The sequence below is a fragment of the Akebia trifoliata genome, chromosome 5, assembly GCF_017979445.1.
Source record: "Akebia trifoliata isolate Shusen 1 chromosome 5, ASM1797944v1, whole genome shotgun sequence".
In the NCBI taxonomy this organism is placed as follows: Eukaryota; Viridiplantae; Streptophyta; class Magnoliopsida; order Ranunculales; family Lardizabalaceae; genus Akebia; species Akebia trifoliata.
Genome location: NC_141379.1, coordinates 13963494 through 13990385, shown reverse-complemented (window position 1 = coordinate 13990385; position 26892 = coordinate 13963494). Strand labels below are relative to the sequence as shown.

General features: G+C 34.1%; 1 long non-coding RNA gene across 1 annotated transcript; it reads left to right on the top strand.

Moving 5' to 3' along the window:
- Nucleotides 1-20392: 20392 nt before the first annotated feature.
- Nucleotides 20393-22688, top strand: LOC147401532 (uncharacterized). The gene is made up of 2 exons (XR_015178211.1): nucleotides 20393-20908; nucleotides 22415-22688. It is a non-coding gene; the product is annotated as an uncharacterized LOC147401532 (long non-coding RNA).
- Nucleotides 22689-26892: the final 4204 nt, after the last annotated feature.

The following is a 26892-nucleotide window of genomic DNA, read 5'->3' as shown; positions in this document are numbered from 1 at the left end:
CTCGAGACATTAGGTGGCGCCTCAAAATTTTGGCATGGTCTCCTCTATTTATTTTAGCATTCCAAGGTGCTAAATACCTACACCTGATAAACAACATACATTATATCCTGCATATACCTACAAAATAGAATAATAACAGAAGCCTATCTATACAAGATTATACAGAAACTCTTTACTCTAACGAAATTCTTAACGTTCAAAATCAAAATCTATATTACTACCTGGACAACGTGACACTGCTAGATATAGTCCAGTGCTTACCATGAAAAGGACTCTGGTCGTCTACCTGACCTACAAGATAATCCTCACTCGTGCTTTACACATGTCTCGCTAAGCTTTGAATTTTAAACTAAAAAAAATGGAGAAGGAAAGGGTGAGTAACAATGTAAACCTAATAGGAAAACAAATAATTTCTACTAATAGCCTCTCCTAACATGAATGAATAAGCATACTAAATTATTTTAACATATACAAAGTTTTATAGAATAAACTACGATTAACTGGTACATATAGTCAGGGATGAGCAACTAAACATTTTAAAACTCACATTACATCAATCAATAGTACTCACTATAACATTTTCTTTTTATACAAATCTAATTGACCAAATGGAAATATTAAACATGCATTTAATTTTATATATCAAAATAAGGCAACAAATACATAATACACCATGGTGGAGTAGTGGAATTAGAGAGTTGGGATTCATGACTAGATCGCTCCCAGTCGAGATATGATATTTCAGAATAAAGTATTAGTTCCTAATTTTATGGTTGGTCGCTGTTTACTACACTTGTGGACCATTTATTCTGTTCAGGCTGATCGTTTGACGTGATCGTAAACAATGAGTCTCTTTTCGATGTGTTAAAACGTTTGACTAATATAGATTGTTAGTGATCACTGACTAATCATCTTCGTTCGACTAATATTGTTCTTGACAAATATTTTTTAAGAACAATATTTCACCTCCTATCCGCTAAGAATGGTCGGTTCTACCTAAGTTCTAACTCAAAACTAAGCATCTTATCTAGGATTGTGAGGGGTGTGGATATTTACTTTAATACCTCTGAGGGACTTTATCTTTGATATTCCAGTTTACTCACGTTTTTACCATTGACGGCTTTCACACCACTAAAACTATTTGGTCTAATTGGATTTTTTTCATTTTCGTAATTTTTCAATTTAAGCATCCTTGCTTTGATTTGATATTTTTCACATATTTTTGTTTTTTAGTTTTTAACTTTTTCACACATCATCATTTTTCTAGTGCTCTTTTTTTAAAAATAGGTAGTCGTTTTCAAGATACCCAGTCTAATCATATGGTTGTTGTCTAAGTTGTACTAAATCCAATTATGTTTTTCTTCTAACCCGTCAACCAAAGGATATGGAGGTCATAGTTCACTAGATTCGATTTCCCCTAACACTCTAGATATAGAAGATGTTTGACTCTTATTCCATAAAATCCTATTTTTAATCAATCAAAAGTGTCGTAAATTTTAAAAGTATTATTTTGATTTTCTTGATGAGGAATAAAAAGAACGCATGCTCAAAATTTTTTTTCGAACATGAGCCTGAGATTTGAAATTCATATGCAAACACATACACGGAATTTGAAGAAAATATTTTGTAAGTATTAAATATTTTTTATTTTTCAACATGAAAATAAATAAGTAATGAAATGAAATTGTGAGCTAACCCTACCCCCAAACCTAAACGCGATATTGTCCTCAATATGAAGTAATAAAGAAAGAAAGAAGATGTTAGATCAAACTTGAACCGATTTTGACATTAATAGTAATGATGTTACATTGATCTGCATAGATTGAACCTACATGTAATCGACGGGGAATTACGAAAAAAGAAATACTGCCTATGAAAGAGAAAACATCCTAACTAGAATTTAAAACTACAAAAATACATTCTACTCAGAATTTGAACTCTCAGCCTCTTGTGCACTGGCGCATGCCTTCTGCTCCTCAATATAGGTCAATATCTGCCTCTAACCAGTTTACAGATCCTTGCAGTGTTAGTTGACCTTCTTGAGTCCCTTGAAGAATTTCCCAAAGGTGCGGTACCCTTTTTAAGGTATTTGATCGAGCCATGAAATGTCTTTGAAGTTCGAATTCAGAGTTCGTTCCTCCTCAGGTTACACATCATCAAATTCTTTTCCTAAGGGCCCATAACCATGGGGGCTGTCATGCTCATCCTCATTGATACCCAGGACTCAGAATCATTGCACACAAGCTTAAGGCATTTTTTTCCTTAAAGGGTGGAAGTCACTTTAGACCACCCCTTGTGATCAAACCAGTAATTGGGACACCCATCCATCCTTGGAGAGTGTGACAAACAAGATGAGGTAATACAAATGATCAACTCTGATTGGTTATCACATCATCCAATGTCTCCATAAGAAAACGAACTAGAAAAAATGTCGGGCCACGTGTCTGAATGGCATGCAAGATATAGAGATGTTTGGTGTATATCTCCATCAAGTATTTGGTTCTGAGCACATTGGTTGTAATCTAACGCTAACAAAGGTATCGATTTTCATAGAAGCACTTGGGCTTCAACCCGATATCCTTAAGGTAAATGTCTTGTTTGGAAAGGTCGAGGCGTACGACGTAATAGTCGAACTCAAAATCGGGCTTGCATACGCCATTATCCATGGTGTGATTCCCAATATCATATTGATGTAGGAAGCATCGATTGTGAATGTAATGCCAAGAAAATTAATTGTGATTAACGGAGCGAAGGGATCGACAGAGACATATGAGCCATAAAAACCTAGTAAAAATAATAAATTCCAACCACGAGCGAATAATTCATTGTGAAACCACGATCCTTGGGGAGAGTCGAATGTACCATAGTATTCCTCTTCTAAAAATATAGAGTGGGTTTTTGGTGACATAGATCTAACGAGGTAAGGAAAAATAAAATTATATAAAAATTTGAAGGATGTGGGCCCCACTAGAACTGCGGTGCCTTGGGTAGTCTAGGCGATACGGTTGGGTTGTGGTGGATTGTGGTGTGGTTGAGAAATGTTGGTCGCCGTGAGGTGGAAGGAAGCTGAACCAATCAAATTTACGTTTGGACAGTCAGATTATCATTGACTGAATCGTGGATAGGTTGATAAAAATGATGGTAGAGGCTTGAGGAAGAAGAAAAAATTTGGTAAGGATTAGGTTAGCGTCTTTTAAAGAAGGTACAAAAGTTTCTAAGAAAATAAAATTTCCAGGAAAATTTATAATGAAAATTTTCAAAAATTGTACCCTTTTTGACCCTCAATAGTGAGTTCAAATTGAGAAATAATGACTCTATACAAGTAATCCACACACTACGTTCTGGTAGATTAGTAGATAACCTGGTGCACATGCCTAATGAGGTTCCCAACACAAGGAAAAACCCAGAGTGCACCTCCGACAGAAGAAGATGACCAACGAAAGAAACTCCTCCACCAATAGAAAAAAAAATCACAATTCCCAAGGCTCCCTTTTCACATAGATTAGTAGACAACAAAAAATAAAAACAACTAGTAGGGATTCTTGAAGTCTTCAAGAATGTCTAGATTAACATCCCTTTTCTAGACACAATCTGTCAAATCCCTTTATATGCTAAATTTCTCAAGGATTTCATTATAGTAAAAAGGAAGACCCATATGCCGATAGAGGTTGTAATGATAACCCAATCTTCTTGTCTGATCCAACAAACAATTGTGCCTAAATTCAAGGACCCTAGTTATCCTATAATTTTTGTGCATATAGGAGAAACAATGATCGAGAAGTGTCTACTAGATCTAGGGGCCAGTGTGAACCTTTTCCCTTTTTTTGTCTACAACCAACTAGGTTTGAGGGAACTCAAACCTACAGATATCACTATCAACTTATCAGAAAAATTAGTTAAGGTTCCCAAGGGAATAGTGGAGGATGTAATAATCAAAGTGAAAGACTTTTATTTCCTTACAAATTTTGTGGTTCTTGATACTAAATTTTTCATGAACCCAAATAATCATGTTCTAGTTATCCTAAGCCCAACCCTTCTTAGCAACATTTGATGCTATTTTCAAATGCCGGAATGAGATCATAACCTTAGCTTTTGGAGACATGAAAGTAAATAAATGTATTGTTTTCCACAATAAGTTCTAATCCATTGACATAGATGATTTGAAAGAGGTCAATATGATCGACACCTTGGTCAATAGCACATCCAAGAAGTGGAGAACATTGACCCGCTAGAAGAGTACCTAGGCCAATTTGGCCTCAATTTTGATGAAGAACAATCCATCAAGGAGATAAACTCCCTTTTAGAAGTCGTCCCTGAGATGGATTTTCAACATTAGCAACCTAAAGTAGAGTCTCCCCACCCTTACATCTTCAACCTCTGTTAGAGAAACTCCTAAACCTAAACTAAAATAGTTTCCTGACACCCTGAAATATGTATTTTTGGGAAAGGTCAAAACTTTCCCCGTTATCATCTCGCTCGACTTAGAAAAGTCATAAGAAGAGCAGTTATTAAATGTTCTACGTGAACACAAAGAAGCTATTGGTTGGATCATAGCTGATATCAAGGGCATCAGTCCCTCTATGGTCATGCACCAAATACACCTCGAGGATAACTACAAACTTTTGAGAAAATCACAAAGAAAATTGAATACGATCTTACAAGAAATAGTTTGAGGAAAAGTCCACAAATTTCTAGATGTAGATATTATATACCCCATCTAGAGCAGGCTGAATATTAGGAATTAGGAAACTGACCAGCCCTAGCTGGGCATTTATTATTTAGTAGTGTCCGTGAGTCCCATAAGAGATAGACAGGCCGAGAAATTGCACCACATCAAAAGAAATGTTCTAGTTGAGTTTGAGCTGGTCTACCCCGATTGGGATATCCTCTGTTTATCCCAAAGGAAATAGGGCGGTGGGTCACAGTCCACGGGCACTTGATGCCCAAAGGGAAGAAGATGAAAATGAGTAAGTCCAGTTCAAATGGTCCCAAAGAAATTTGGTGTCACAGTTGTAACCAACAAAGACAATGAACTTGTACCGACTCGCACCCAAACTAAGTGGTGAGTTTGTATAGACTACAAGAAGTTGAACTCAATGACACAAAAAGATCATTTCCTCCTCCTATTCATAGATCAAATGCTAGAAAGCCTAACTGGACATGCCTATTACTGCTTTCTTGATGGATACTCGGGGTACAATCAGATCCTGATCGCCTCTAAAAATCAAGAAAAATAATGTTTATGTGTCCCTTCGGGACTTTTATCCATCGACACATGTCCTTTGGGCTTTGCAATGCTCTTGTAACTTTTCAACAATGTATGTTGAGCATTTTTTCTGATATGATAGAAAATTTTCTTGAACTCTTCATGAACGACTTCTTAGTTTTTATATCTAGTTTTGACGACTGTTTGAACCACCTAAAGTTAGTCTTAGCTAGATGCCACAAGAAAATTCTTGTGTTAAATTAGGAAAAGTGTCATTTCATGGTCACTTCTGGGATTGTGTTGGGACACATCGTATCCCACAAGGGGATTGAGGTAGATAAGGCAAAAATCGACCGTATCGCTAATCGACCTCCCCCTAAAATTGTGAAAGAAATTCATTCTTTCTTAGGGTATGCAGTGTTTTACAAGCGTTTCATTAAAGATTTTGTAAAGATTTTCAAACCCTTGTGCAACTTACTTTTTAAAGACATTAATTTTGAATTTTCCACAGCTTGTTTAAATGTGTTTGATAAACTCAAAACTGATTTGACTTCAACACCTATCATCCAACCATCTAACTGGGATCTTTCTTTTGAGGTGATGTGTGATGTTTTAGACTACGCAATAGGTGTTGTTTTGGGAAAAAAGTTGACAAATTCTCCCATGTCATTCAGTATGCAAGTAAAATACTCAACGATGCCCAACTCAACTACTCCCCCATTGAGAAATAACTACTAACTGTAGTTTTTTGTTTTAGATAACTTCTGCTCCTACTTGATAGGATCTAAGGTAATAATCTTCACTGACCAAGCAGCATTGAAATACCTTCTTTTCAAAAAAGATGTAAAAAACAAGATTAATTTGATGGATCCTTTTGTTTCAAGAATTTGATATCAAAATTTGAGATAAGAAAGGATGTGAGAATGTGGTTGTCGGCTACTTATCCAGAATAGTAGTTGAAACAAGTTCTGATTCCCTTCCTATTTTCGAGAATTTTCTAGATGAATAACTTATAGCGATATTTCATCTGGATGCACTATGGTATGCGAATATTATCAACTACCTAGTGACAGGGCAAACACCTACCATGTGGAATAAACAAGAGAGGATGGGATTCCTCGCCCAAGCTAAATGATTCTTCTAAGACAATCCACACTTATTTAAATCCTACCCAGACTAAATAATTCATCGGTGTATTCCTGATAATGATCAGAAAAACATCCTCTAGTTCTGCCACAACCACGTTTGTGGTGGCTACTTTGGAGGTAAGAAACAACAGCAAAAGTACTGTAATGCAGTTTCTATTGGCCAATATTTTTTCATGACACCCACATCTTTACTAAAGCATGTGATTGATGCCAACGTTTAGGTAAGATTAACTGAAGGAATGAAATGCCCTAACAACCAATTTAAATTATTAAAATCTTTGATGTTTGGGGCATTGACTTCATAGGATCCTTCCCATTTCACACGGATTCCAATACATCTTAGTCACAGTCGACTATGTGTCTAAATAGGTAGAGGCAATAGCGTGCCGAACTACTGATTACAAAATCATTGTGAAATTCCTTAAGAAAATCATGTTTGCCCACTTTGATACTTTTATAACCATCATTAGTGACGGAGGTAAGCATTTTTGCAATTGAGTCTTTGAAAATCTTATGCGAAAATATGTCATTACTCATAAGGTCGCCACCCCTTATCACCCACAAATGAGTGGGCAAGTCAAAATATCCAATCGTAAAGTTAAAACCATTCTCAAAAAAGTAATTAACCTTTTCGAAAGGATTGGTCCTTGTGATTAATCGATGCCTTGTGGGCATACAAAACGACTTTCAAAACTCTAATCGACATGTCGCCCTATCATTTCATCTTTGAGAAAGCCTGCCACCTCCCGGTCGAACTCAAGCACCGTGCTTATTGGGTTGTAAAATATTTGAACTTCGATTTTACCAAAACAGGAGAGCACAAAAAACTTCAAACCTCTGAGTTAGAATAATTGCGTAATGACGCATATGATAGTGCTAAATTGTACAAAAGCCTAGTATGACAAACATATTCAGCTAAAGTCTTTCTATTTGGATTAAAAGGTGTTATTATATAATTCTCGAATTTGTATCTTACTCGAAAAACTAAAATTTCGATGGACAGTACCCTTTGTGATCCATAATATTTATCCTCATGGCAATATTGAGATTCTCAATCCCATGAATGATAATACCTTCCAAGTCAACAATCAAAGGCTCAAACCTTTTCTTTATCTCCTACCATAAAAAAAGATTATTTTCTGATGGATCCTATGTACTAGGATTAGTCTCATGTCGTTGTCTAGCTGAAGACAATACACTTAACATTTTTTTAGAGGCAACCCTTGATTAGAAGGCTTACTTATTTAAAAATAATACGAAATTCAAAGATTTAAAAAACTATGAAGAAGTTTAGATCAGTCTGATCCACTAAACAAAGCTAATACATGCAGATCGAAAATTTTAACGATTATATTATAAAGGAAATTCAGAATATGTGATTAACGTATTAAATCAAGATTATAGGATAAATATTACGTGTTCTTTATAAAGTATGGTTTATCTTGAACTTATCAAAGAATAAACTGCCAAAATTGATGAACAAGTAATATTAATTTTGATAATATTTACTTAAGATTATCACAATAAAACAATAAGACATTACTATGAGAATAGTAAAGAGATTAATAAAAACTTGCTCAGGTTTCTTCGACCGATCTAACGGAGAGTTTAGCTGATAGTCATTACAAGAACAATAAAGTAGAAAAAGAAAGAAAACATAAAAAAAAAGAGTAGAGATGATAGAAAAAGATTCTTCTTTATTGATTATTGATTCTGAAATCGATAGAATTTCTTTGATTATAACTCCTTCCTTTAAACATAAGCTAAAAAGAAAAATAGGAAATAAAACTACTAAAGCTCTAGATTCTAGATAGATGTCACTCATATTTGGTCTCTTATTTATAGAGATCAAATTAGAATTTCTAGGAGAATTAGGATCTTGGAAACCTTCCATAATTACAATACTTCAAAAACCCTAATTCAATACTAATGATTTTCAACAGCAAAGCTTCCGTACAAATTTCAAAGCTTGAATCACTGACCTGACCATGCTAGTCAACTTAGGCACAGCGGTCAAAGTGGGTCCAATGGTAAAAATTCCCTCAATCTGCTTGTGCAGATCTGCTTTTATTTCTTTGGGAGTTGTCACCTAGTTTTATGGCCTAAGAATAAAAAAATGACTCTAAATAGACAAAGACCATAGAACCACGAAAAAATTATGGGTATGGGGATCAGGTTATAAGATTGGAAGGTATTAGGCACCAATCCCATCCGACAAAATCGATCTCTACTTTTTCTAAATATTTACATTGTAAAATAGCATAAATCCAGAATAATAATAAAAAAATACATTTCCTTTATTTGAGTGATTACGACGATCGATTCCTTTAGAAATTGACGGTGAACATTCGTCATGTGAATCTTCTCGTTTTATCTTTGTTGCTAGATTTACTTCCGATTTTAAAGATGAGATTTTCTTTTTTGTAAATCTGGATATTTTACTGACTTTTTAGGTTTAAAATTGGGGTTTGGGGTTAAGTATTAACTCAGGGCTCCATATTTAGGGTCTTGGAAAGTATTTGGAGGGTTTTTGACCTTGAATTTTTAGGATTTCTCTTTACCTTCGAAATTAGGTAGTAGAGACTCATTTTTAAAGAGCTTTGTGATAAGATTAGGTTTCTTAGAGATAAAGTCTATCTTTAACTAATTTGTTAAGTGATTTAGATAAGATTTTAATTAAATTTTATTTAATTTTGAAATTTGAATATTTTGACATATGTAAAATGAGAATTTTTGAAATTTTGGAGAACCCCCCAATGGAGAATTATTTATTAAATTATTCAAAATTCGTTGGGAACCCCAGTGGAAGGTTTTTTATTAAATATTATGTGGGCCCCACTAGAATAAATTGGTTATTACTTAAAATTTAGCCCATAGGTTAGTTAATTGAATTTATTTATTAAAAAAAATTTAATTTGATTTATTAAGATCTCACTTTACGTTAATTAATATTTTAATTATTAATTTCAGATTTTTTATTTTAGGATTATAAAATTATCGTTTTACCCTCAAAGAAGACTTTTGCATTTAGAGGTAGTTTTTCGATATATTAAAATATTTTATAATCAATTTTTATAAGAAATTCAATGAGAGTATTGATTTTTGTCACTTATGAGTTTTTAGGATAAAATGATCGTGGACTTTATAAGGGGTATTTTCTTAATTTTATCAAATTTTGTGAAAATTTGCGAAACAGTTTATTTGACTTTAGTTTGTTATTTTATATATTCAAAAATATTTTCCTAAGCATGATATAGCCTTTAGGGATGTTTTGACGTCAGGGGTATTTTGATAATTTAATCATTTTTTAGTAATTTTTCTCGTAAAACTTCTTTTCGTCTTAAGATGATGATTTCTATGTTTTGAATCATAGTTTCCTAGCATAGTATGGTTTCTAAAGTTTGATTGTTTGAAATATATCATTCAAGTTTTGATAACGTATCTAGTAACAAATAAATAATTTCATAATATTCATCCATTATCGAGAACCATTACAATCGAGTTGACAAGTTGATTAATCAGGCGAGTGCAAAAATGAGGTGTTTACAAATGCCTTTTTTTGGCAAAGGGTTGAAGAAAACTAGATACCAAATCTACTTTGGTAGATAGTGCGATATCCTAATGCCAAAACTAGTGACAGTTTATTTTACAGCTTAATTTAGTAATTCATCAAGACGTTCGGATATTTGAGAGTAAAACTCTTCTCGAACTAGAAAGTTATCAGGTCCTCGAGCGTAAGCTCTCAATGGTGGATGGTGTAAGATTTTTGAATTTTGAGAATTCTCCCTAACTAAATACAATGAGATTGCACGTGTGTGCAATGGTGTGATGCTACCAGAATATTCCATCTGATCATTGAGAATAAACTTACATCGATTAAAGAAGTGTCAGGTCCCAGAGATCCTCTCTTACTGACAATAATGATTCAAATTGAAATGCACATACGTAATGAAAGTAATCATACAATGACAAGGTTGAACAACAAGGTAATTAGAGTCATAATATTATCGGCATCAAGTGATGTAGGAGCTTTATTAAATCCTATTTGAAATTAGTTTTAAGAGTTCAAAAAATTTGAGTCTTATTTAGTGGACTCAATCTTATCGACGCCATACTTCTCAGACTAAGATTTGCAGGAACTTATTAAAATCCTGCTTGAACTCATATTCTATGGTTCACAAAGTTGGAGTCTCGTTTCTCATACTATAACTTACTAGAGCCACACTTATTGGGCTTGGATTTGCAGGAACTTATTAAAATCCTACTTTAACTCGTATTCTATAATTCAAAATTTTGGAGTCTCATTTCTTGGACTCTAACATACTAAAACCACGCTTCTCGAGCTAAGGTTTGTAGGAACTTATTAAAATCCAACTTTAAATCATACTTTATGATTCAAAAAGTTGAAGTCTCATTTCTTGGACTCAAACTTACTAGAGCCACACTTCTTGGGCTAAGATTTGTAGGAACTTATTAAAATTCTACTTTAACTTGCATTCTATGATTCAAAAAGTGGGAGTCTTGTTTCTCGGACTCGAACTTAATAGAGCCACACTTCTTTGACTAAGGTTTGTAGGAACTTATTAAAATCCTACTTAAATCATATTCTATGATTAAAAAAATTAGAATCTCATTTCTCAGATTCAAACTTACTAGAGTCACGCTTCTTGGGCTAAGGTATGTAGGAACTTATTAAAATTCTACTTTAACTTTCATTCTACGATTCAAAAAGTTAAAGTCTCGTTTCTCGGACTCGAACTTATTGGAGCCGCGCTTCTCGAGCTAAGATTTGTAGGAACTTATTAGAATCCTACTTTAAATCATATTCTATGTTTCAAAAAGTTGGAGTCTCATTTCTCAGACTCGAACTTATTGAAATCACACTTCTTAGGCTAAGGTTTGTAGGAACTTATTATTATCCTATTTTGAGTAAAATTTTCCTTTTTGACCATGTGATTTAGAATGAAAATTTTAGAATCACAATGTCTTTAAAAAATGCCCTTAGTTTCAAGGTTCACCTCTAACCGGAACTTGACTATGAAATTGATGGAATGTATTGCACTTGGAAAGTATGGATGATAAACTATGATTTCTGATAAATGACAGACAGATGACTCCTTTAAATTTTCAAGACTCTTAAAATCATCATACATGCAACAAAGAATTGATCATTTTTTTGAATTTCTTTTGAGAAATGGTTGAGCTGAATTCAAAATCTTGATAATTATTAAAATAAAAGATCTTTATTTTCAAAGTGGTTGATGGTTCTACATTTTCCTTTAGCGAATACTTGGACAAATAAACATATTCTTAAATATCTAATATGCTTAATATGGCTTCTGAGTTTCTTCAACTTCAACATTATTTTTGTCGAATGTGACCTTTTGGCTGAAGATGAAAACTGTGACTTGAATAATTTTCTTCATTTCTTAGTTCCTATGTAAGCTTCTTTCTAAATTTTTCTTCTCGATAGGATATTTTCTTTCCCTTTTTTGGTGCCCTAATTTTTTCCTAGATTTCCTTTTCAAATTTTCAATTTAGCGAGCTTTGCTTTTGTTTTTCTAAAGATGTTTTGATTTTTTTCCTAGGTCGTCTTTTTAGATTTTCAACCTAGTAGATTCTCATTTTTTATTGTTATGCCTTAACTTTTGCCTAAATCGCCCTTTCAGATTGTCAATGTAGCGAGCTTATCTTTCTTTTTTATGGTCTCAAATGTTCAACTCAACAACTTTTTAACTCCTTACACTATCACCAAATCAATTAGCATTTAGGTGGATTTAATATGTGGGCTTAAGATAGGGTTTAGATAGAAAAGGTATAAGGTTCGACTTCCCAAAATGCCTTTAGTCTGATATTCTCTTTCTTCTGTCAATTCTTTTAAGTCTTTTTTTTTTCAATGCTCCTAATTTGGCATTTTGTCTTTATTGTAAATTCTTTTGATTATCCTTTTTTCCAATGCCTTTAGTTTGACATTCTTTTCTTTTTTGTAAATTCTTTTGATTCTCCTTTTTTCTAATACCCCCTTAGTTTGAATTTTTTTTAATCTTTCAATAAGAGATTTTCCTTTGATTTTCCTTTTGGATGACACTTTCCGTAAAAGAATATATTTATTTTATGTTTTACATAACCAGACCTAAAATAACTTCTCAAGTTGCCTACGTACCCAAATTTTTTTTCTTTTGGGATCGGATCAAAATATAGTTCATAAAAAAACTTCCTTCATGAGGTTGGTTGGTGTAGTTTATAAAGAAGAGGCTATTGATTTTTTAGAGGCCGCGAGGGACTAAAGAATGTTATCTTTTTTTAGTAAAATAAGAAAATTATTCAATCAAAGAAGGTATCCTTTAGTGAAATGCTACTTGGTTTAGTCCAGGTTCTCGAAACTTGAGGTCTTGATTGCTCTATCGAGTAAGGTATTCTTTTGATAATACGTGACCTTCAATCTTCTTCTATGAAATGACATATGATTGAGTTCTTTGTATTTGATTGTTCAACTTTCTCAGAACTTTGAGAAAATCATTTATTCTTTTACAAATGAGAACTTTCCTCTCTCGAGTGAAAAATATAGTGGACGCTTCTTGTGGGTCTTAGCATCTTTGTCGAGGGTTTCAACTGCATTATTCCTAATAATCTTTGACTTTGAAGTTTACCTTCGATTTTATATCTTGATCTATTTTAGTGCAATCTATTTTGATGAAAGGTAATATAGTGCTCATACTCAACATATCATCATAAGACTATGCAAGAACATTATTGAATTTCTTAAGTAAGTTTATTATTTTCTCATGTTCCCTTGAGAATAATGTAGTATCAATTTGTACTTCTTAAGTGTACTCTTTAATTTTAATATTTATCAAGTTTGATTAGTGATCTCTAAGTCATTCCTCATGTTAGATTTTATGTTCACATCATTATTGCACGCATGATAATCAAAAGCTTATTTATTTTATTGGAATTAAAAAATAGACTAACAAACTTAAGTAAAACTTGAAAATTAAAAAGACTTAAACATAGTTGAAATGACTAACTGAACTCAAATATTGACACAACCGAATTGAAACTAAAAGAAAATTCAGGGATGCTCAACTACAAAATAGGGAGGTCAAACATACTCCTGGGGTCTATGCCACTATTGACATATTAACGATGGATGACTTGAGCTCATCTACTTTCACTACCTCTTCATGTTCTAATTCAAGTCTATCCGATGCTAAGTAACCCATTGCTTCAATAATCTCTTTGTCTTCCAATTTTGTCATTATTTCACAGTAGATGACCTCATTCAGGTATATTGAGGATAGACCATTAAGACCAATCGAGTAAATGAAGGAAACTAAATCAATTGATTCAAACTTGGATAAGGATAATAGGTTTAAAATAAGCAAATGTTGATTTTGAAAGGTAGGCGAATGATTAGTTTTAAGATTGGATGTGGTAGGAGGGGGTATGATAACTTTTCCTTGTTCAATCAAATCTTGAATAGCATGGCGGAGAGTGATACACCTGTTAAGAACATGACCAAGCATCTGATGGAACTCACAAAATTACCTATTATCCAAGTTTGGAAAGAGAGGATTAGGCGAAGGCTTAGGTTGTAAAGGTGTCAGCAATCTCCTTTTCATCAATTTTTGGAAGGCGATACTAAAGAACATTCCAAGATTGATGAATTGTGTCCTATGATTGGCATGTGAGGATTGAGTGGCTTGAGGAGTTAGTGCAAAAGAGATATTGGCCACTTGTAAATAATTGGCACTTTGAAATTTTTGATTTTTGACTTAGATGAATTACCAAAGATAACCAAAGAGTTGGCATCATCAACTTGATTTCCAGCCTCAATGAGGGACTAAAAAGTGAGAATATACTGAGGCATCAAATACTTGGCATAATTTGGAGTGAAATTCTTGAGGATGATCTTGATTTGTTCATTATCTTGAGGTCGATCCCATAATTGAGCGGCTTTTGATCTCCATCATGCAATGAACTTAGTAAAGTTTTCCCTGGACTTCTGTTTGATCATTTCTAAATATCTTTTTGTGAGTTCGATATCCGTGTTAAATGAATATCGACTAATAAACTCCTTCATCGATTCGTGTCATTTTCTTACACGAGATGAGTCTAGTGACATAAACTGCCGTAAGACAGGTCCTGTAAAAGTTCTTTGAAAAGTTGAGCCATCTATTCTTCGTTCAGATCCTGAGATTGTCAGGGTCCTTGATATTTTTGAAGGTAATTTCAACCTAAGTTATTTGATGAGCTAAAACAAAGTTGACTGGTAATTGATCATTTTCTAGATCTTCAACGAGGTTAAACACAACCTGAGGTTTTATAGCTTTATCTTTTTTCTTTTCAATCTTCAAGATTTCAATTTGTATTTTGAGTAGAAACAATAATTTGTGTTTGAAAAGATTTCAAAATCTTATGGAGCGCTACTTCATCCGTGGTACTTGTTTCTTTTTGTGACAATGGTTGACTACTTGGACTTGACGAAGGTACTCTAGCAAGACGACTCTTTTGATGAACCTAAAGAGGTACATATATCAGTTTATAACGTCTGAGAATAATTATTACCTAAGTGGAAGTACACCAAGATTAACCATTGATTATGAAGGTTTGACTCCTAATCACAGGATTAAAATTTGATATAAATTAACCCAAATTCGATAGAAACATCGAGTCCAAATGTACTATAAGTCTATAATGACTATATTGAAGAGAAAAGTTAGTTACAGGTTTACCTCTGGTTGGAGTTGAACCTTTGGTCAGATAAATTAATTTGACCACATGATTGAATCTTCTTCGTATGAATTAGGTCGAATCTTTGAACCTAAAACCAATTGGTCCAATCGGTTTAGTATTGGCTGGTTAGATCCATTTGCCAATTGGGCCAACTAGTTTAATTGTTTCACAACGAACTACATTTTTTTCATATATCAATTGGGTCGGATTGATATTGTGGGTTTAATTTGAGCGGTGTGGACCAGTCCACCCACTTACCTTTTGAATGGATTGAATAGAGCAACCCGGGAACACCCATAGTCGGTTCGAGTCGTGACCTATAAGAAAGTTCTTAGACTCTAGGTTAATACATGTAATACAATTTATCTGGCCACCATTGCCTAAGTGAACCTATATACTTCTTGTGCGTACTCAATCAAACGGTACGTGGTGACTCGATTTGATATACTGTTTAGGTATGAGGCTAGGGTTATAGTTTTTATAAATGGTTTAGCATCCCATAAGGGGATCCGACTACGTACTAGTACTATGTTGACAATCGAGACATGTGACTTTGCGGCTTACAATAGGACAAAGGCTCAAATCGTTCCAACGTGGGTGCATCGATATACCTCTCAGGGTCACCTGATCGAACAGTACTGATGCCTCAATTTTATATACCATAAAAGTACGTAACTAAAGTTGTGATTTTCATGAGTGACATCGCATCTCACGAGGATATTGGACCACACACTAGTACCACGTTGACTGTAAGAGACATGTAAGCTTGCAATGCATTATAACTGAGACATGCTAGTGGTGTGTGCAAATAGGGTGGGATGTGTACAGGACGTTTTTCAAATAAATGGGCCCGAGGGCCATATCACATCACCAAAGTATGAATATTAGAAAAACATGGTCATAAAATTACCGCATGCACATCAAAGATATATCAAGATCATGGCATATCATACAAACAATTAATCAAGATAGTGTACAAAAAAATAAAAAATAATCAATCAATCAGAATAGCATAAAATACTATGAATCATCAATCAACCATTGAGATAGTCACAAGAAAAACTTTATATATATATATATATATATATATATATGCCGAACATTTTTAGAACATATGCTAACTTGACCAACTCATAAGGTTTCAAATTTTACTAAGGGTCATTAGGCCAACGTGGTTTATCACATCTATAATCCAATATCACAACTTTTTAATTTAATGGGAAAAGGCTTGGACTAAACAATTCAATTTTAAAAATAATAAACTTGGGTCCAAGGTTTTTTTAAAATGGGTAGCTATGAAATCAAATTTAAAAATTGAGAAAAACTTTGCTGTAAATTATTGTATTTGAAAAAAAATATTTAAGTACAAAAAATTTGTCTCTTAAATCATGTTTTAAATGTCACACTATGAGCTTAAAGACCCTTAGTAAGATAGGAAATCTTACTAGGTTAGTGAGTTACTCTTATTCACTTGAAACCTAAAAATTTTATCATAAAAAAAATTAAAAATACCTAGAGTAAAGTGGATGTAATATATATTTTTATGTAAAAAGAGAGCTGTTATTGTCACATCAACTTTTCTTAAAAGTCCATCAATTCTCATATAAATCATTAAAATAATTGCACATAGTTGATGTAACATTAGTAATAGTTGGTGTGGCAATAGTAACTCTCAAATAACACAGGAAGTTGCTCTTTCCTTAACAACTGCACAACAAAAAGGGCTGCCAGTAAGTCCTCCCTTTTTATTTTTTTATTTTTTTAAATCTTAAATTGGTTCGATTGGACCATAAAAATAATTCAAAAAAAATACCTAAAACTAAAAAACCAATCAAATAATCCATAACCGTGCAAAAATAATAATGAAAATTAAAAGTACAATAAAATTAAAATTAAAACTAGGCCAAATTTGGAATGTATTGATATTTGGGATTTTCAAGTTTGATCCACAAAATGTCACCATTGAAAACACCCTCCATCCGTATGTATAGATTCGCTTTTATTTCTTTGGGAGTCGCCACCTAGTTTTATGGTTAGGAACCAAAAAATGACTCTAAATAGGCAAGGACTATAGAACCACAAAAAGCTTATGGGTATGGGGATCAAGTTACAGGATTGGAAAGTGTTAGGCACTAATCCCGTCCGACGAAAATCGATTTTTACTTTTTTCACATATTTACATTGTAAAATAGCCTAAATCCATAATAATAATAAAAATACATGTAACACCCCGAATTTTTAACTCATATCTCGAGAAAATTAAATGGTGAGATTTAGAGGAAAATATCGAATGAGAGACTCAGAGTAAAGTACCCGGATTATGCTATGTTCGTTTTTGTTGAAAATCGACTTCGCCATTAGTTTCAAAACCTGTAAGCAAGTTTGAATTCGAGTTCGGATGAAAAATTTATAAAATCTTCGAACTTCGCATTAAGTGGGATCTAAAATAGTGGAATTTTGTTAGAGTGAGAATCAAAAAGATTTGATGACACCGTTAGGTCTGCAACGAAAAATTATTTGAAATGGTATACTCACTTGTCAATTTTCGAGTTCGAATGGTTAAGTTACGATCGAAATTAGAAATGATGGGAAAATTACAAGTATGCCCTCAACCTTGTTATAAAAGAAATCTAATTTCTTTTATTTAATTTATTTTTCTTTTTCTCTAAGAAATCCCAAACGATAGTTACTTTTCAACCCAAGGGTTTCAATCCATTTCCATCAAGTTCTAGCACGAACGAAGCCGAGTTGAACCTCGACGAAGAAGGCAATATTGTTGGCGTTGTCGAGCTCTACGTCCTCACCCCATCCAACCTCCATTTCCTTTTCTTTCTCTTGGTCTCTCACAAAAAATCAGCAAGTGAGTTTGTTTATAATCAGTTGAAACTTATCCAAATTGTAAGAGAGTCATTGTTGGTCATTAAAAAGGGGAAGAACACCTTCAAAGAGGGTTTCACGACCAACCACACCGTTGGCACCTGAGTTCAACCACTTTCGGAACTTCGAGCCGCCAAACATTGATCCTTAGTATTGATTCATCACCATTGGCAACCACAAAAAAGTAGGGGACTTTCAATTCCTATTGGTAACTTTAGATTTCTGAAAATTACATTAGGGATTTTGTTAAAAATGTGTTGTTTATTTTAAATCGTAGAAATCTTTGTTTGAATCAAAATTCATGTTAGAAATAAGGATTTGATGTGTTTTATCTATGTTTTAAGTGTTGAATTCGTGGGTGGGTTGAAGGGTTTGAAGAACGGAACAAAGATCCAAAGAAGGGATCGAAAAACCTAAAAATCGCGAGGAAGTTCAGTGCTGTCGGCAGGACTGTCGGTCCCACCGACACCCATCGATGACCATTCTGTCAGTTCCACCGACAAAATGAAGCTTCTGTCGGTTCCACCGATAAAATGAAGCTTCTGCCGTCGATAAGTATCCTCTGTCGGTAGGAACTGTCAGTTCCACTGACAGAACAAGCTTTTGCCACCGACAGCATCCTTTTTAATTTTTACTTTCCATTTACTTTAAGTTATTTAATGAAATTAAGGTTTTACCCCCCATTTCGGAATAATGGGAATGGTTTCAAGATCGAAATCTCAATGGATCAAAATCCGAATTTTGGTTTCAAGAATAAAACGTAGTTTTTGACGTTTTCGACAAATTTTCAAATGTCATAACTTTCATATTACTTTGAATTAGATTTCAAAAACTATATGGTGTCGAATCTCGTAATCGAGACTTTCATTTCGAAAAACCCATTTTCAATTTCGAGAACTTTGAAAAATTGAGTTTCCGACACTTAGCCAAATTTTCACCAGCTTCCCTTGTTTTTAACAGCTTTGGTCCTGTGTATCGTCGGGACCTTGTTTTTTAATAAAACTTTGATGGTTTTCGATGGAAAGACCAAAAATGACTTTGAAAGATTGAAAATGAATGGCTTGACTTGAAGAGACAAAACGTGAGAAGATCGAGAGAATGAAAAAGGGAATGAACGGTAAAATGTCAGAATCACACCTGAGGGGTGATGTCTGCATTTTATATTGTATGTTGTATGTTGGTTGGTGAAAGGATATCCAGGTTATTAATGAAAGGGTTGTATGTTTATTTACGATTATGTTAGCGCATGCGCTGGGTACTGGTATTTATTTTTAGGCCGGGTGGCCACAGTTGCATGGTAGGAACTGGATATCTATTCTCAACCCTGTTTTGTTAATTTCTCTTTTGTTTTAAATGAAAAATCATATATATACGTAGCTATTTTGTGAGCTGTTAAAGGGTTTGTGAATGCCTGAAGGGATAGTATGTCACATCATCCGGAGGGGTACACTATCCTGGGATGTACGGTAGGGACCACCAAGCTCATACGTGGTATGGGACGCTTATGAGAGTGGAGTCACAACTGGAATCCGGGTCCATTCCTTTGTTATCTTTACCAATGAACGTGTATTATAAAGGTTGTCGTATACGAGTGGAGTGTTATTTTGGGAATCACATGCACACCTGATAGGCATAGACGAAGATGATTGGTCAGTGATCACTAACACTCTAGCAGTAGTCGAACGTTCTAACACACCGAAAAGAGACCCATTGTGTAAAACCCCGAATTTTTAATTCGTATCTCGAGGAAAAAATAAATAGTGGAATTTTAAGAAAATCTTGAAAGTGGGACTTAGGGTAAAATTGTGGGACCTTATTTTGATCATTTTTAATAGAATCTGACCTCACCATTAGATTCAAAATGATCGAAAAACATAGTTTAACCTGTAAGCACGCTCAAATGCGAGTCCAAATATAAAAGTTACAAAATCCTCGATTACCGGGTCGGACCAGGCTAAAATAGTAACTTTTGTTGGAGTAATAATTTTTAAAATTCGATCATACCATTGGTTTCATAACGAAAAATTATTCAACATAGACTATTTATTTGTCATTTTTGGAGATCAGGAAGTTGAATTATCGCCAAAAACGAAAACGACATCAAGTTTATGGGTCACGTCAGGCCAAAAATGTAAATTTTTTATGGAGACTTAATTTGTAAAAATTGACTATACCATTAGATCCGGAATGAAAAATTAGGCGAAATAGAGTATTCGTTTGTCAGTTTTGGAGACCGAATGACCAAGTTATCGTCGATCAAAACAATAGGCGAAATACCGAATTCGTCCCAAATATTATATAAATAATATTTAAAAGTTTTTTTAATCTCATCTTCCCCACTCGTCCAAACAGTGCGAAAAAAAAAAAAACGAAAAATAAATAAATTTGTTTTTCCTCCGATTCTTCCACCTCAGATCTTTCACAAACGGCTCGCCGTCGACGATCGACGCAGAAGAGAGAAATGTCCGCAGCTACGTTCTCTACAAAACCCACCCAACCTTTCTTTGTTTCACTTTCTATTTCACTCGATATCGTCAAAAATCAGCCGTATTTGGATACGGAAATTTCGAAACTTTGACCTCGGATTTCGTCCGTTTCGGGGTCAAATCGCTTTCTGACGCAGAAGGGAGAAACGTCCGTCATCTCATTCTCTACATAACCCACTTAAATTCCTTCCGTTTTCTCGTATTTTTCACCCCGTATAATCAAAAATCAGCCGTATTTTTATACGGAGATTTTCATAACTTCGACCTTGATTTTCATCAATTTCGGGGTCAAATTGTCTTTCGCCGTAGAAGGGAGAAGAGACGAGCACATCGAGATCTTCAAAACCACCGGGCCGGTTTCAAAAATCAGCCGCTTCGAAGTTCGGTCCATCTCGATTTCCGTGCCGTTCGCCTCGATTTCCGCGCACGTGCTTCAATTCTGTCGCCTAGTGATTGTAAGGAACTCTCAATTTCTATTAGTAATCATAGATTGTGAAAATTGCATTTAGGATTTTATTGGAAAATTTTGGATGTATTTCCGAAATATAGAATTCTTTGTTTATTTCAAAATTCACGCCAGAAATTGCATGTTTGATATGTTTAATTGTATTTTTAACAAATTATACGTGGGTAGAGTATTTTAACGGGTTATTGCCATAAATTGGGTCTTGTGCACTGCTCGGACCCCGTTTTGATATGAAATTTGTATTTTTTTTCAATATTATTGATAGAAATAAATTGTATAGTTGAAAAATGTGATTTAATATTCAATGAACTCATATTGAGTTGATGAATATCAGAAAATGGATATTTTATGAAGAGATTGAAAACTGTAAAAATCGAAAAAATGGAAAAAGGGTATGAAACGGTAAAATGTCAGAGTCACACCCGAGGGGTGATGTCTGCATTTTACGTTGTTGTGTTGTATGCAGGTTGGTGAACGGATATCCAGGGATAATGTTACTGGTTGCATGTTTATTTACTTTCTGTTAGGGCGAGGCGCTCTGTTATGTTATTTATTTTAGGCCGGGTGGCCACACTTGCATGGTAGGAAACTGGATATCTATTCTCAACCTTGTATTGTTAATTTCTCTTTTATTTTCAAATGAAAATAATATATATAAGTAGCTATTTTGTGAGCTGTTAAAGAGTTTGTGAATGCCTGAAGGGATAGTGCATCATATCATCCGGAGTGGTGTACTATCCTGGGATGTACGGTAGGGACCACCAAACTCATATGTGGTATGGGACGCGTATGAGAGTGAAGTCACAACTGGAATCCGGGTTTATTCCTCTCTATCTTTACCAGTGAACTTGTAATGTAAAGGTGGTCGTATACGAATGGTTTGTATCTTTGGGAATCACATGTACGCCTGATAGGCATAGACGAAGATGATTAGTCAGTGATCACTAACAATCTATAGTAGTCGAACGTTCTGACACATCGAAAAGAGACCCATTGCTTACGGTCACGTCAAACGGCCAGCCTGAGCCGGATAAATGGTCAACCAAACGTGGTAAGTGCAGCGACCGGCCACAAAATCAGGAACTAAAAGCCAGAGAGAAATGGTAACATCATGTCCCGACTGGGAGCGATCCAGTCGTGAATCCCAACACTCTAATTCCAATACTCCACCATTGTGTATTATGTATCTGTTGCTTATTTTGATATATAAAATGAAATCCATATTTAATGTTTCCATTTGATCAATTAGATTTGTATAAAAAGAGAATGTTATAGTGAGTACTGTTGATTGATGTAATGTGAGTTTTAAAATGTTTAGTTGCTCATCCCTGGCTATATGTACCAGTTGATCGTAGTTTTCTTCTGTAAAACTTTGTTTATTTTAAAATGATTCAGTATGTTTATTCGTTCATGTTAGGAGAGGTTATTGGCAGAGATTGTTGCTTCCTTACTGGGTAACCATTGTTACTCACCCTTTCATCCTCCATTTTTTTAGTTTCAGATCCGAAGCTTAGCGAGGCAGGAGTAGAACATGAGTGAGAATCATCTGGTGGGTCAGATAGACAGCCAGAGTCCGTCACCTGGTAAGTATTGGAGTTATACTCCATTTGTCTAGGAGTATTATAGATTTGTATTGAGCGTTAGGACTCTTGTTAGAGTGAGAAAATTTTGTATAATCCCGTAAATTTTCTTCTTCCGCACTCTGATAATTCGTACGTTATTAGACGTGTATAAGCTTCCGCTAGTATTATATTTTGTATATGTATGCAGGATTGTATGTCGTTTATCAGGTGCAGGTTGAACGCCTTGGAATGCTAACATAAACAGAGGAGACCATGCCGAAATTTCGAGGTGCCACCTAGTACCTCGAGATCTGACATGGGGATTTGTGTTAGCGTTCGGCGGGGCGCCACACATTGCTTACGATCACTTCAAACGACCAGCCTGATCCGGATAAATGGTCTCGTAAGCATGGTAGACACGACCAACCACAAAATCAAGAACTAAAAGACAGATTTACGTAGTAACATCATGTCCCAACTAGGACCGATCCAGTTGTGAATCCCAACGCTCAAATTCCATTACTCCACCACTTGTATTATGTATCTATTGTTATATTTCGAATTAGAAACTGCAAAGCATGTCTATTATTTCAATATTGTCAACTGTATTTGCATAAAAGGACAAATGTATAATGAGTATGAATGATTGATGTTATGTGTAACTTTTAAACTGTTTGGTTGCTTATCCCTGGCTGTATGTACCAGTTAATCGTAGTTTCAATTGTAAAACTAGCATGTTTTGAAACGATGCAGTATGATTATTCGATCACGTTAGGTGAAGTTATTAGTAGGAATTATTTGTGGACATACTAAATAACCATTGTTACTCACCGTTTCCTTCCTGTTTTTTTAGTTTCAACACTTGCAGTTACGGAGGCAGGCGTAGAGTCGGTAAGTGAGGAGTACCTATTGGTCAGATCGACGATAAGAATTTGTTGCACGATGAGCACTAGGGCCATACCCTTTTGTGTAGTCAGTTTCGTCCAAGTGTATACATATTTTTGAAGTTGAGTGTTAGGGTTGTGTTAGAGGGAGGTTAAATTTTTGTAATCATGTATATCGCTAAATTTCCGCACTCTGATCTATTTACATGTTAGATGTAATTAGTCTTCCGCTATTATTCCTGTATCTATATCTTTATATCCAGGTTTGAAATTGGTTTATCAGGTTTGAGTTCCGTGAAACGCTAACATAAACAAAGGAGACCATGCAAAAATTTCGAGACGCCACTTAGTGCCTCGAGGTGGCCTTGGGATTGGTGTTAGCATTTGGCGGGGCGTCACAATACATTTCCTTTTACCTGAGTGATTACGATAATCAATTCTCAGAAATTGATGGTAAACATTCTTCATATGAATTTTCTTACTTTATCTTTGTTACTAGATCTACTTCTGATTTTTTATATGAAACTTTCGTTTTTCTAAATCTAGATATTTTACTAGCTTTTAAGGTGTTTTTAAAGTTTCTGGATATTTTTTAAGATTGAAAATTAGGACTTGGGGGTTAGGTATTGGCTTGGGAATCTAGATTTAGGATTTTGAAAAGTATTTGGAGGATTTTTTATCTTGATTTTTCAGGGTTTCTCTTTTCCTCTGAAATTAGGTGGTGGAGGCTCTTTTTTAAAAAGCTTTATGATAATATTAGAGTTTGATTAAGTTTCTTAGAGATAAAGTCTATTTCTAACTAATCTGTTAAGTGATTTATATAAGATTTTAATTAATTTTTAATTAGATTTTATTTTAATTTTGAATTTTGAATATTTTGACATACGTAGAATGATAATTTTTCAAATTTTGGAGAATTCTCCCTTAAATTATTATGAATTCTTTGGAACCCACGGTAGATGATTTTTTCTTAAATATTAGGTGGGCCCCACTTGAATAAATGGGTCATCACTTAAAATTTGGCCCATGGACTTAATTAATTGAATTTTTTTATTCAAAAATATTTTAATTTGATTTATTAAGATTTCAAATTATACTAATTAATATTTTAATTATTAGTTTCAGATTTTTATATTTTAGGATTGGAACATTAACAACGAGGACTTTTACGTTGAGAAGTTGTTTTTTCGATATTTTAGAATCAATTTTTTATAAGAATTTCAATGAGAGTATTAGTTTCTGTGTGGCGTCCCGCCAAAAGTCAACACAAAACCCCATGTCCGATCTCGAAACACTAGGTAGCGCCTCAAAATTTCAACATGGTTTCCTCTATTTATGTTAGCATTCCCAGGCGTTAAATACCTGCACCTGATAAATGACATACACTATATCCTGCATATATACATACAAAATAGAATAACTAGCGAAAGTCTATATATATGTAATAACGTACGATAGATCAAAATGCACAAGGACAAATAAAATACAAGATTACTCAAAACTCCTCATTCTAACAGAAGTCCTAACACTCTAAACAAAATCCATGGATAAACTGATACTACTAGGGGGTATAGTCCCAATACTCACCATGTAATGAACTCTGGTCGTCTATCTGACCTACTAGATAGTCATCACTCGTGTTCTACACCTACCTCACCAAGTTTCAGATCTGAAACTAAAAAATAGAGAAGGAAATGGTGAGTAACAATGGTTATCCAGTAGAGAAGCAAACAATTTCTGTCAATAATCTCTCCTAATATGAATGAATAAACATACTAAATCATTTTAACATATGCAAAGTTTTACGAAAGAAACTACTATAAACTGGTATATATAGCCAGGGATGAGCAACTAAACATTTTAAAAGTCATATTATATCATCAGCAGTATTCACTATAACATTTTCTTTTTATACAAATATAATTGATCAAAGGGAAATATTAAACATGCATTTCATTTTATATATCAAAATAAAACAACATATACATAATACACAATGGTAGAGTAGTGGAATTAGAGAGTTGGGATTCATGACTGAATTGCTCCCAATCGGGATATGATGTTTCATAATTAAGTATTAGCTCCTGATTTTGTGGCTAGTCGCTGCTTACCATACTTGCGGGACCATTTATCTGGCTCAGGCTGCTCGTTTGACGTGACCGTAAGCAATGGGTCTCTTTTCGCTGTGTCAGAACGTTCGACTACTATAGATTGTTAGTAATTATTGACTAATCATCTTCGTCTATGCCTACCAGGTGTTCATGTGATTCCCAAATATACAAATCATTCGTGTATGACCACCTTTACATTATAAGTTCACTGGTAAGATAGAGAGGAACAAACCTGGATTCCAGTTGTGACTCCACCCTCATACGCGTCTCATACCACGTATGATCTTAGTGGTTCTTACTGTACATACTAGGATAGTACACCACTCTGGATGATATGACACACTATCCCTTCAAGAATTCACAAACTCTTTAACAACTCACAAAATACCTATATATATATATATATATATATAATTTTCATTTGAAAACAAAAAAGAAATTAACAATACAAGGTTGAAAATAGATATACAGTTTCCTACCATGCACCTGTGACCACCCTGCCTAAAATAAATAACAGAACTTGGAGCCTCTACGCCAACAAAATTTAAATAAACTTACAACAATCATTATCCCTGGATATTCCTTCACCAACCTACATACAATATTACAATGTAAAATGCAGACATCACTTCTCGGGTGTGATTCTTACATTTTACCGTTTCACCCTTTTTTTTTTTTTTTTTTTTTCAATTTTTACAGTTTTCAATCTGTCGAATAAAATATTCACTTTCTGATATTTATCAACTTAATATGAGTTTATTAAATATTAAATTATTTTTTTCAATTATGAAATTCATTTTTTTATCAATAACATTGAAAAATTCTAAAACTTATATCAAAACAAGATTCGAGCAGTGCACAGAACCCAACTGGTGGAAATAACCTGGTAAAATATCCTATCCACGTATAATTTATTATAAAATGCAATTAAACATATAAAATATTCAAGTTTTGACGTGAATTTGGAATAACAAAAAGAATTCTATATTTTTGGAAATACATTACAAGTTTTCGTTAAAATCCTAAATACAATTTTCACAATCTATGTTTACTAATAGAAATTAAGAGTCCTTACAATCTCTGTGCCATGGGATCGAAGTACGTGCATAAAAATTGAGACATTGGCATGGAAATCGAGATAGGCCAAACTTCAAGGCGGTTGATTTTAAAATCTGACCAAGTAGTTTCAAATATCTTGATGTTGTCATCCTTTCTCCCTTCTACGACGGAAGACGGTTTAGCCCCAAAAAAGATGAAATTTAGGGTCGAAGGCATGAAACTTCCGCATCACATACGGTTATTTTTTTATGATACAGGATGAAAAATATGAGAAAACGAAAGAAAATTGGGTTGGTTTTATAGAGATTGAGGCTGTGGACGTTTTTCCTTTCTACGTCGGAGGCTGAAGACGGACCG